We start from the raw sequence: 13,514 nt of genomic DNA, 5'->3' as shown, positions 1-13,514 counted from the left end.
TCAGTTTTTGTTTCCTCTGATTTTTATCACTTGTCTCCATCCCTACCACAGCAGGGCAGGTTATTGCCATTTTAGATTCGACTGTGCCCTTCTCCCAGCGTTTGCCTTAGTAGAGGCTCGCCAAAGCCCTCTTCAGTGGCTTGGTATCTCGGCAAGACAGGAGAAGGTCGTTGTTGGCGGCTGTAATTTGGCGCGTGTGTAAAGCGTCTATAGAAATAGCTCGACTCGTTCCAAGCCCCCGAAAAATGCAGCAGCTGTGAATGACGTATTACAATAAAAACTTCTGCATTAAAAAAAAAAAAAAAATGAATGCATCTTTACGTGGTGAATGATGTTGATTGGGGCGAAGCTCTGGTGGTGCTGATGATACTGATTTTATTGTTCATAGGTAGTGCTGATGGTGCTGATTTCTTTTTATTGCTCATAGGTAAGGCTGAGTTCCGGGTTGCGTTTCGACTTCATTATTGCTGCTTTATAGTCGGTGAAATGCAGAGCCAGTGGTTCTTCTAGCGGATCAGCTTGGATCCGCTAGAAGCCGTGAGAACGCATCTCCACCGTAAAGTCAACGGTCCATGTCAGAAAGAGAATGTGGGGTATGGATCGTGGTTATATACGCAGTTGAGCCTTTTACCGCAGCGCCCTCTCGTCTATGAACGTTGAGCCAATGCATGCAAAGTTTAACGCGATTATATACGCACTTGACCGCAGCGCCCTCTCCTGTATAGACGCTGAGCGGCTACATGCAATGTTTCATCCATGACATCCCCAGCTCTTGAGTTACTCCCCCATCTCAGAGCCCCCTACCCCTCCCGCAGTGGTGGCCGAGTGGTTAAGGCGATGGACTAGAAATCCATTGGGGTCTCTCCGCAAAGGTTCGAATCCTGTCAACTGCGCAAACATTTTTTTTTCTTTTTTTAAGAAAACAGATGGGATGGCAATCGATGTGAGTACGGACGCCGGACGGACAAGGCTAGACCCTTAGGAGCTTCGCCCCTAAAAAAAAATCTGGTCTGGGTGCGGATATAAAACATCTCTGGATGCGGACCAGGTTGATACTTTCGAAATTCAGTCCGGCATCTTGGATCGTTATCATCATCTCATTGTGTTGCGTCTGTGTGCCACACTAATGGCGGCATTCTTGAGGGTGACGAAGGAAGAAGTTTGAAGAGGATGTCTGAGGCCTCCTGTTCGTTCTAGACGTCGGTACAACACGACTCGCAAATGAGGTACAACGGCTGCATAAGCGTTCATTAAAGACTCTGATCTAAACAATCTCTTGGTAGACGTGTGACTCCGAAGCTTTATGATAAACAAATCGAGCGATAATTATGAGGTGATCCAAGAGCCAATTCTCATCTGCCATCGACGTGCGAAGATGTCGGTACTCGATGGAATTACACTTGCATGACCACCATTTGTTTGTCAAAAGTGAAACTGCTTTTTGAGTCATCCCATGTTACTGATTCATGAATTCAGGCCGGATTTATATTGCTCCGCTTATCGGCCCAGTGCTTCTGCTTCGCTAAAACAGCTGTGCGATCCGACTAGTCGCATTCTCTATCGAGCCATCTGAGCGACAGCTGCTTACCCCAGCCCGATGCGACGGCGGGGTACATTGTTTTTGCCCCTTTCGAGTCGGATGGTACATGTTGTTAGACGCCATGGCCGTTTCGCCGCCGCCTGCAACGGGGGTAACGTCGAGCTGACGAACGACGGGCCGGAGGGACTTCTACGAAATTGCAGTTTTTGATCGGTTTCGCTGTCGAGCTTGGTCGTGTTTCCATGAAGCTCAAGTCGGTCACTAGAACCTACACGATGGGTACGTATAGAGGGGATCCTTCCTTTCGCCCATGTTCGCTTGCGCGGAAAGAGCAGCAGCCGTGGGTGCGGGCCGTGCTTGTCTAGAATATTGTCACGTTTTATTTAGTTCGGTTTCTATACCGTGCGGCGCGGTGCTCATCGCGGTTGTTCGTGTGAAGCGCTTAGGTTGCCGATTACCGAAAAAACATTATTTTAGTAAACTTCTTTACAAAGACGCCACTTCATCGACGCCACCTTTGTTGAGACTGAAGTTTAAAGGGGCGATGCAACGATTCTTGCATTTTGAGCAAATACCGCTTAGAACGGATCCCTGACGTTAATGACCTGTAAAAAGACCCGTTTGTTTTTCACCACACGCAATCGAAGTCGCAGAAAAAAAATAAGGAGAAACGAGCAGAGTTCACCCCCTCAACTCGCAGCCAGAACAGGCGGCCACGTGATCTGGAGCCGATTATATGCCGCCAATGTTGATCATAGCCATGCGGTGGGGTTGGCAAGGCACAGGACACGCGCTGAGCTCCAGACATTGTTATGGTTCGGCTGTTGTCGTCATTGCAGCGATTGGACACAGGACATTACCCGAATGCTCTTCGAGCTATCAATTATCACGAGCCCAAATCGAGTGTCCACGCCATGCTCGGGTCCAATCTATGAGCCGCATTCAAATGTCGTCACTGGGCGGTACTGCTACCGCCCAGCTACGTCATCAGGTTTTGCGAAGGAGAGATTGAATGAAAACACTCGGTTTTGTCCTCGAAATTACAGCGCAACAAAGGAGTTTCTTGGTCAGTGGCGTTGCGTGCGAGTATCCTTGAGTCCCACCAGTGCCAGTAAGCTCGTGTAAAGGGAAAAACATTCCAATTGAATATCGTTGCACCGCTCCTTTAAGGATTACGTGCAACCATGGTAGAACTTAAAGTTGACTTGTGCCATTATATATATATATATATATATATATATATAATATATAATGTATTGTTGCAGATTGTAATTGCTACTTTTTGTTCATCCATTGTCCCATAAATTCATTCTTGTCAAGCTGAATAGAAGTATAAATTTTGACGAGCACGATGTAAATGGGAGCTGTACTTTTGAACTTGTATCACACTCGCACGGAGCCCCTTATTTGACAATAGTTAATTTAGTGCATTACTTCCCAAACCCTGCTAACCTATGACCCACCAAAATGTTAAAAAAAATGGTGTCGCGACCCCACCCTCCCTTTTTTCCTTAACTCGGCTTTTAGAAACCATAAAAAAATATTGCATGCCAGTAGGAATGATTTTTTAAGGATTAAAGCCAGCTTGTTTGTTAGAGACAAAATTCTCAAAACGAGGGCGGAGTTTGGACACCGCAAGTTTTAGTTCCGTCTCGATATTCTTTGTTTTGACCGGCGCCACCGCAGAGAAGCCGTGTTCACCAGTTTGAGAAACACTGCTTTACACAACTCTTTAGAATGGCGATTGCATTTTGACTATAGACATTGCAAATATGCATCCTGCCCCTCTAAAAAAAGAAAACAAATGTTTGTTTATTTCTGGAACAAACGACGCATCGCCGAACATTCTGTCTCCGCCCAAATGCAGAGCCGTATATATATTGGGAGAGCTTGGCCAATGGGCGGAGCAAAGGCAGCCGCCAGCGCCGAATATTCCCCCCCCCCTCCGCGCGGTTAGTCTAAACACGGCCGGTCTCGACGCGCGAGCGCGCGCGTCGAGACCGGCCGTGGTCTAAACTAAAAGTGCGACACAGCGTCGACCAATCAACAGACAGCGACGTCACAATATTGGAAACGACAGCGTGAAGTAGAAGCGTTGAATCTCGGCGTCAATAGCAAATCAGCAGCAATGATAGCGCAACTACGCAGTTTGCTCTGGTTTCGTTTATTCATCCGTTTAATATGGACGTGACGAAAACCTCATATGCTTCAAGTTTCCAGTCACCAAGAGTTAAGCGCAGTTCACACCCTTGCAACCGAGTAGGACGGAGAGTTACAAGACCGGTTTTTATGCCTCTTACGACGTCTTAGGACCAGCCGGGCCTACAGCATTGCATCCGGTCCTAAGACGTCGCAAGAGGCCTAAAAACCGGTCTTGTCTCTCTCGGTCGTACTTGGTTACAAGTCTGTGAACGAGCCATTACACTGTTTTACTCTAGCGACGCTTAAACGGCTTAAATTAGTCGAGTCGCATTTTTAGAGCTCACGACCACCGCTAGGGGCTGTTTCGCGGCACGTGCTTGGCCACGAGATGCTCGCCCATTCAAAACAACGAATGGCCAAACTCTCCCAATACACGGCTCTGACCAAATGTAGTGCTAGCGACTTGACCAGCTGTCAAAGTTTCGGAACATGTAGCCTTTATCTAGTTCAAAAGTTATGGCGATTTTTTTAAGATCTAAAGCAGGAAATAAGGCCCGTTCCCGATAGCTGACATCATTTTGCTTCATGAGCTCGTGGCCTTTGTCGGCCGATATTTTCTCGTTGACAATATCACAAAATTGAATCGGATGACTGCAAGCTCTAGAAACTGGTGGCATCTGTTTCGAACCGCCTAGAGCTACATTTTAGCGGAAACTGAGCGTTAGCCAATGCGTAGTTTATTCTTGTGGTATGAAAACAGTTTTTGTTTTATTGGGAGGCCATTATTGTCAGTCTCTTATTCCATCATCGTTATCATTTTTCTTTTTTTTTTTTTGGGGGGGGGGGGGGAGGGGGGGGGTATTTGAGAATAACTAAATGGCGAGGGGAGCATACATCGATTTCATTTCATTTCATTTTATTATACCTCAAAGGCACTTCTACCGAAGTGCATTACATGAGGGGGGATAAGAATACAAACTCACATAAAAACAAACAAAAGCAAAAGTAGATTCACAAACAAATACAAATAGTAATATTTGCCGAAAAATGGCTAGGGTTAAATCGCATCAAGATGCATATCATGGTAAAAAAAAAAAAAAGAAAACTAATGACTAGCTACCGACATAAACATTTAGACTAACGAAAAACACTTTTGAGGTGTGCCTTGCAAAGATCGCGGAATTTAGCTGGATTATTTTCGAGAGCAATAGCCTCAGGAAGAGAATTCCAGTTATTGATGGCTAGAGAGAGCGGGGAATTTTGAAATTTATTAGTTCTCGCAAATAGAGGGTTTATTTTCTGGCTGTGGTCACGACGTAAGGAGATGTGAGATGGAGGTTGGCAGTAATGGTTTCGGAATGACGAAGAGGAATAGTAGATTTTGTGGAACATGACAAGACGAGCAAGTTTAGTTCTTTCGGCCAGTGGGCAAAGGTCTAGATTTGCTTTAAGTGCGGTTACGCTTGATGTCCGTGAGTAGTCATGAGATATGAAGCGAGATGCTTTATTCTGAACTGATTCAAGTTTGTTAATAAGGTAAGCTTGATGCGGCCACCAAATAAAGTTGGCATAGTCCAATTTAGCCCTCACAAAGGATTTATAGGCTGTTAGTTTAACACAATGCGGGGTACTGTGAAGGTTACGTTTGATATATCCTAGAGATTTACAAGCACTAGAAACTACAGTGTTAATGTGGGTATTCCAGGTTAGGTCGTCTGAAAATGTTGCACCTAAATATTTGTAGCTGGACACTTTTTCGAGAGGCAGAGTTTGTAATGTATAATTTCGTATCGCAGGCGTTCGTTGGCCAGTGAATGTTAATAGTTTACTCTTGGTGACATTAACTTTCATCTGCCATGTGTTACACCATAGTGAAAACATATTTAAATCCTGCTGCAATATTAAAGACTCTTCAGGTTTAGTAATACGACGATAAATAACACAATCATCTGCGAAAAGCCTTATGGAAGATGTTATATGGAGAGGAAGGTCATTAATATAGATAAGAAATAAAAGCGGACCCAAAACGCTGCCCTGCGGAACACCTGATATTACGGGAAGGCTAGGTGATTTGTCCTGCCCCAGGTGGACAGCCTGGTTACGGTTACTTAAGAATTGAGCGATCCAGTGGATAATAGAAGGGTGAATGTTTAGTTTTGAAAGTTTATATAGGAGACGTTGGTGAGGAACCGTGTCGAATGCTTTTGAGAAATCAATGAAGATGGCGTCAGTAGGGTGAGACGAGTGGAAGTTGTTATGTAGATCAGTAACGAACTCAAAAAGTTGGGTTTCGCATGAATATCCCTTCCTGAAGCCATGCTGACTATTACATATTAATTGATGTTCTGACATATAGTTCATAATGTGGGAGTAGATGACATGTTCCATAATCTTGCAAGGCACACTAGTTAGTGATATGGGTCTATAATTTGATGAGTCGTTTTTATTGCCGGTCTTAAAAATGGGTAAAACTCTCCCGAATCTCCAGTCTGCGGGAAGGGAAGTTAAGTCGAGCGATTGTTGGAACAAGCGACACAAAAGGCGACAGGATATGTTCTTTGTTAATTTGAGAAGTTTAGGACAGATTTCGTCATCACCAGGACCTGAACTTCGGGAGAGCCTTTCTATCACACTCAAAATGCCATAGGGGTTAAAAGTGATAGGTTCACAGTAGACGTTAATTGGTTTACTTATTTGATCACTGGGTACAGGTAATTGTTCTAAGGTAAATACGGATGCAAAGTAGTTATTAAAGACGGTAGCTGATTCAAGGTTCGTTAGCACTTCGTTGTGTTCGTTGCACAATTTAGGAAGCGAATCATCTTTTCTCGGACATATACTTTTCCAAAATTTTTGGGGATTGTTTATTAATAAGTTAAGTAGGTCTTGCTTGTAATATTTATCCTTTGCCTTCTTGATGTTACTTTTAAACTCTTTACAGCAGTCATTATACTTAGTGAAGTCAGACGCAAGGTTTGTAATTTTTGCTTTGACATAAAGACGTTTCTTTTTGTTATTTATTTTCCTAAGGATATTTGTAAACCATGGTTGATCAGCACTCGTCCTTAAAACCATCTGAGGTACAAAATCAGACTTTATACGCCTAAATTCATTTTTGAGCATTTCCCAGTTGCGCTCGACTGTTCTTTCGCTAAAATGCAGCTCGTATTCCGAAGCAAACAGCTCAAAGGACTCGTTTAGAGCGTTTTCATTAACTCTACTGTAGACGTTTATGGTTTTAGGGGTTATTTTTTTACCTATTACTGGCAGAGACATTTCTACTAGGACTGTGTTATGGTCGCTGATTTTCTCAAGAATACGAACCGATTTTACATTTTCTGCACTCGAGGTAAAAACAAGATCCAAAACAGAATTATTTCTTGTGGGTTCCAATACAGTTTGAGTTAAACCGTAGCTATTCATCAAGTCAACAAAACTGGACACTTCTGAATGGGCCACCCAAGAGTTTATTTCTTCCTCTTTCCAGTTGACCCCGGGGTAATTAAAATCGCCGCCAAAAATAACAGTACTACTGGGAAATAAAGAAAACATTTGCTCCATGCAAGCGTGCAGCTTCGTAACAAAAGTACTATCTCGGCCTGGAGGGCGATAGCAGGCGCCAACAATGATGGGCAACGAAGGGTGACTCAAGCGTACCCACAAAATTTCTAGTTCACTATCTAAAGATATAAGGGAAGCATCCATCATTTTGCTGATAGCGATAAGAATGCCGCCACCACGGGAATGTGTGCGGTCTTTTCGAAATAGATGAAATGATTGATTAAAAAATAATTCGCCATCGTTTATCTCCGGATATAGCCACGTTTCTGTCCCGATAACAATTTTTGCGTCCGTGTCATTCACAGTTGACAAAAAAATATCTTGTTTAGGTAAAAAAACTACGAAAATTCGCCACGAGCACTCCGAGATCAACACACTCATGTCTAGATGTTTTATCAGGTTGTCAAGTAGTCGCCAAATTTGTGGTTTGGAAGTTGTTAAGCAAAATAATCTCGTCACTGTCGGAACAGTATGAATATTGCTTGCCATCAGCATAAAGTTTGTCGTACACGAGTTTCACTTTAATGTTTTTTTCTCTGAACTGCTTACTAAAGTGCCACAATTTGCTCCGGTGGAAGCAAACCCTAGCAGTAAAGTCCTCCGAGATAGACACCTTCAATGAAGTTAAATGCTTCAGTTTACTGGCGTTATTCAGCACGTTTTGTCTATTCCTGTAGTCTAAGAAGCGCACTACAATCGGTCGAGCAGTTACCCCGCGCTTTTGGCCGACGCGATGTGCACGTTCTATCTCCCCAGTCTCTATACCCAGATGGTTATTAACGAATTCTTTTATGAGGCAAGCCGTTTCTTCCCACGTCTCCTTTTGTTTCTCTGGGATGCCCCTAAATAACAAGTTGTTCCGCCTCATTCTGTTGTTGAGGTCGTCGATACCAGCGTCAAGGGCGTCTATTTTATCATGCGAGTGACAGACTTCACTTTGAACTTCGTGCAAGGAAGATTCGACCACGGCAAGCCTTTCCTTAATTCCGTTTATTTCCTGCATTTGCTTCTCGAGAGTAGCTACCTTCTGCTTTAGTTCGTCGATCCCTGAACTGATGCCGCTCAGTCTTTCGCGTGTTTCGTTTTGATACTTGTCATTGGTCGACGCCAGGTTTTCAATTAGTTTGCTCAATTTTTCCATAGCAGTAGGGCCAGGGTTGAGCTCGACGTCTCCGCAAAGCAGCAATAACGCGTCAAGGAAAAGAAGGCAGCCATCATGGGGTAACGAAAGTAAACAATTGAACACAAAGGTTACAGCGCTGCAACAAAGGGTTAGTAGACGCTTTAGGTCGATGGGGCACGACACCTCTAAGAGCAGTATGTTATTGGAACGATAACATTTCGCGTATTTCAAGTAACAAACCTGTGGTATGAACTGCGTTAGATTCGGCATGGTTGTGTCGTGCCCCGATGCTTGCAAGGATGTAGATCCTTTTGTAGACAACAGCCAGTCGACGGAAACGGAAGCGTTCCCCGGTGCGCCCCCGTGCGGAAGTCATCGATGTTGTACCACGTCACAGATGACGCAGCCGTGGATTCCTCCCGGGTAGTTCCAGCGAGACCAAACACGTGGGTGACGTCCGCGCCAAAGGCAATCGGTGAAGCTGTTGGTGCAGCGATGACGAGCAGCAGCACCTGTGGTATGAACTGCGTTAGATTCGGCATGGTTGTGTCGTGCCCCGATGCTTGCAAGGGTGGTAGATCCTTTTGTAGACAACAGCCAGTCGACGGAAACGGAAGCGTTCCCCGGTGCGCCCCCGTGCGGAAGTCATCGATGTTGTACCACGTCACAGATGACGCAGCCGTGGATTCCTCCCGGGTAGTTCCAGCGAGACCAAACACGTGGGTGACGTCCGCGCCAAAGGCAATCGGTGAAGCTGTTGGTGCAGCGATGACGAGCAGCAGCACCTGTGGTATGAACTGCGTTAGATTCGGCATGGTTGTGTCGATACTGGACTACACACTGAAATAACCGCACAAAAAAAAATTCAGCATCCGTTGCACCTATAAAAACACGAGCATAAACGCACCGTAAGTACGGTCGTGTAATGAGCTCCACATAGGAAGGGATCGTTGGCTGGGAGTGTTACGCTCCGCAGCTCGGAGCTGCAGAAGCTGCAGGGCTCAATCCCCACCTCTGCCCGTTTTGATCTGGATCATTGTACCGGCGAGCCAGAGGAATTTTTTTCAGGGGGGGGGGGGGGGGGGGGGGGGAGGGGAGGGAGGGAGGCGGGGGGGGGGGGGCGGCTGAAGTTCCATAAGCCCCCCCGGCTACGCCCCTGCGCAGAGCCCTTTATACTGGGTATAAAGGGCTCTGCCCCTGCGGCAAGCGGACGTGCATTACCACTGCGTGACGCACGCTAACTGTGTGGCGATTTTAACGTTCAAAGAATTTGCAGCTTGTATTTTGTTTTATTGTTTATATAGGCACACGTGAAAAACAAAAAAAAACAACAAAAACCCAACATAAAAAAAAAAAAGAAATCTTATTTTGTTGCGGTTTGGGGAAAGGAAAAAAAAACGAATTAGTTGCCGATCTGCAACCCTTCTCATTTTGCGCACGTACAGCGTGCCCCCCCCCCCCCCCCCCCCCCCCCCCCCCCCCCCACATAGAAAAACATAGAAGTTATTTTTACCGCAAGAATAAACTACGCATCGCCGAACGCATTCCCATGAAAAATTTCCGAAAATCTGAGAGCCCAACAACCCAGAATATAATTTGCGGTCCGAAATTTGTTTTCTTTCCGCCCGAAAATCGCCGATTGAGGACAGGCCGGTTTGAGTCGCGCTCACTGGGGAGTTTTAGTAGGCTGTTTCCACGGCTCGCTAAGCACCCACATAGCTCTCCGTAATCCGCCACAACACCTTGAACTATGCAGACAGGGCTGGCGGCGCGCATGTACAGCTGTGGCGTTTTCTTTACGGATACCGTAGCGGAGGAGAAAAACGATCTACTACAACTACCTACTCTCTTTTCCGTGGAGAAGAGAGCAAGCACTGTTTTCTATGGTTTCGACACAACCACCAAAAATAATCAAAGTCGCGTATCATCGAAGGCACGCACTCCATATTAAAAATGGAAGAAACAAAATCACCAATTGTTTTTTGACTTGTACACATGGTGAATAGAAGGGTAAGGAGAGGGCATGTCGTCAGCCGCGTAGCCTCCACAAGCCATGCTCCCTTGACGTCTCGCCTCTTTCTCATTTTCCTCCTTACCCTCCTCACTTATCAGCCCAACATGACCACATCACGTGACCGTATCTAGCCTCCGTCTAGCCTTCGATCTGATAAAACCTACCGGACGGAGCGCGCGCAAGCCTGCAAGGAATCCTCCTACAATCAACCATCCATCTCGCACGTGACATGTCACACGCACCAATCGCCAGACAGATCTGCGGTCGCGCTGGGCACGTGTAAACCTTTTATGACTAGGCTTCTCCAATATTACCAGTGTGCCCCCTCCTAGTACTGCTAACCTCTTTGCTTGTACACCACTACAGTTGGGCTGCACCAGTGCCGGATTAAGGCATTTGGGGGCCCTGGGCTGAGGCTGTTATGAGGCCTCACCTATGATGATGGTGGTGGTGGAGGTAACGATGACGACGGGAATATGTATATTTTTGAACTTGTTAAATCTAGATGGTTTCATCGTATGATTATTGTCGAGCCTTGTTTAGATCCGTAGATTCGATGGAATTCAAGTTTTCCTTGCTGGCATTGAGGCGGATGTGATTGTTTAGAAGCTACTTCGCAAATAATCAACCGCTCTAGCAATTTACAATATAGTAATTTTGAGGTACAAAAATGAAATCAAATAAACATGGCGGAAAATATTAGGATTTGTCGGTCAGATCCAGCCACTTAACCACAAAAAAAAAAAAAAAAAAAAAAAAAACCCTAAATCGCTTCCGTTTAAAATGTTGACTTTGTTCATTAATTTGTTTGACTAGAATTACAGCTAGATTCATAGAGTACATGCCCGGGCCAGTCTATACAAATTCGTCACGATGTCGACTTGTAGCACAGGTGACCCTCTTGCTAAAATGTCGAGTGACACATGAATTGAGTTATGCAGCAACCGAAAAGGTACCTGCAAAATTCCCATTCTAGTTTAGCTTCCCCTAAATGGCATGCCTCGCAAATCAACAACTGGCACGAAACTCTAGAGCCCTTATTATATTAATTGTTCGAAATGATTGGAAGTGTTTTGACTTCTAGCTAGCCCTCTGTTCATTAATTACTGGTGTAAACAGTGAAGGAAGTAACATGGGCCAGAAAGAAATTTCGTTGGTTGAAGCAGTCGATCGGGATCAAACTACTTCGTCAACGCTCTTCTGGTAACTGAACCCTCGTTTCGCAAACAAACACAGACTTCTACATTTAAAGCATAGGAGAAACTGCGTGCGATTAAGATATCGACCGCTGTGGTTCGGGCACATTTGCATTTAGAGAATTTATCATGAGAATCGAGAAGATGTTTTCTTTTTGTATTTACACGCTGTCTTTTTGAATGGGGAAAATCTTTCGCATCAGATTTAGTACTGGTCTTGTTCTTTTTAAATGCAGTAATTTAGGCCTCTGCGGCCATTTTGTTCTGTGACTCACCGTTTTAAAATAAGAGGCTATCTCAGAGGTTGGTGAAACCATTGCAGTATTCGTATCAGTCGCTGGAAGGAAAATTGTTCCATTGCACTGGCAGACCAGATTCTAGAGCACTTCCTTGCAGTCAGTACCTATAGAGACAATGTCCGGAAGATTTACGGGCATCTTTTCGCTTGTTCCAAACTTATCGTTCTGGAATAAACTCCATATGGAGTTTCGCGAAAAGGTTTAAAACATGTGTGAACCATCTGCGTTGCTTGGTTAACGCTTGCTTAACATCCTGCCCACAATTGTCCGTAAAACACGCCAAAGGGGGCCCCAGTACAAAAGAAAGCCCCATAACCGACCTTTCATCAAGCTCCAATTAAAAAAAAAAAAAAAAAAAAAAAAAAATCTAACAAGGGGCATGGGAGGCCGTGTTAAATTTTGTTGTTCTGGCACGCTCTTGCACAATGAGCTCACAAACGCCAGATGATCTAGAGACGGAAACTTTATGGCATTCTTGTTTCCTTGTTGAGGAAAAGAGAACAAGAAGGCCATTGCTCCAGAGGTCCTTCGGAGTGTTTCTTCTGCTTTCTGCCTAACTTTCTTAAAGGGATACTTCAACGAAGTTTGAAATATTCCCGTCGTCTTCAAGAATAGGTTGAATATGATCCACAATATCCATAAATGACAATCGCAAGTTTGTACTTTGATCCTGGTGGCTGTATTTTTCGTTATAAATGGCCCACTCTGGCAAGCGCTCGGAGAAGGCCCAGCTTAGAGCACGTGACGTCCAACGCAATCGTGACGTAGGTCGTCTCAAGACGAGCAAAGCTACGGCGAGGCTGACGTCGAGAGGATGGCCTAGTCGTTCAAGCCACCGAAGCGGCTGCTTTTGTACAAATTTTGAGTGACGGGTTAATCTTCTGTAATCTTCTAAGGGAACAATAGCGACTTCTGCGACACACAAAAGGGATTCTCGGGAAGAGGGGAGTTCCTCCTTCCCCCCTTCTTTCGTCGTGGCCGGAGACGAGACAACCTTCGTCACTAGTTGTCAAGGTTCCTAGACGAGCATTACAAACGAGGCGTTAGCGACATCCACCAGGTGCTCTTTGCTAATCGTTTAATTTGTTTTAAAATTCCTTTTCGAGACTTTTTTAACAATATATTGGTATGGTCCATGTGATACTGCTCTTTTGAACACATATAGACCAAAAAATGAGCGCCGAAATTTCGTTGTAGTATCCCTTTAAGTAAAAAAAAATAATAATAAAAAAATAAAAAAACGGCTAACATTTTTAAACTTTCAGGGGCCAGCAAGGGGCCCCCTGACAGCCTCGGGCCCAGGGCTGCAGCCCCCTTAGCCCGTACCTTAATCGGGCCTGGGCTGCACTGTGCACTGTGTAAATTGGGACTGAAGATACATTTGAAAGGCCCGCCAACAAAACGCAAGCAGCTGTTTTGGGGTATCAACGCACAATCATGAAAAACAAAAAAAGACATAGTTCTGCGGTCTAAAGACCTGAAAGCACAAATAACATGACTCTGTGACCGGCACCACCAGGACCAGCACCCCGGTGAGACGCGAGGCCGTGACCAGCACATATCCCAGTGAACACACCCATGTGATCTCTAATGCACCCAATGCACCCAACCGATGTGACGCAGGGCGCTTCGCTCGGCG

The 13,514-nt window shown here is 45.1% G+C and overlaps 1 protein-coding gene across 2 annotated transcripts in view; it reads left to right on the top strand.

Moving 5' to 3' along the window:
• Positions 1-13,514, top strand: part of LOC8041899 (sodium-independent sulfate anion transporter) — a 77,819-nt gene that overhangs the window by 26,906 nt on the left and 37,399 nt on the right. The window lies entirely within an intron of this gene.

Source organism: Ixodes scapularis, unplaced genomic scaffold (genome assembly GCF_016920785.2).
Source record: "Ixodes scapularis isolate PalLabHiFi unplaced genomic scaffold, ASM1692078v2 PGA_scaffold6__148_contigs__length_123643588, whole genome shotgun sequence".
In the NCBI taxonomy this organism is placed as follows: domain Eukaryota; kingdom Metazoa; phylum Arthropoda; class Arachnida; order Ixodida; family Ixodidae; genus Ixodes; species Ixodes scapularis.
The sequence above is the reverse complement of the archived record's forward strand: the minus strand, read 5'-3'. Positions and strand labels throughout refer to the sequence as shown.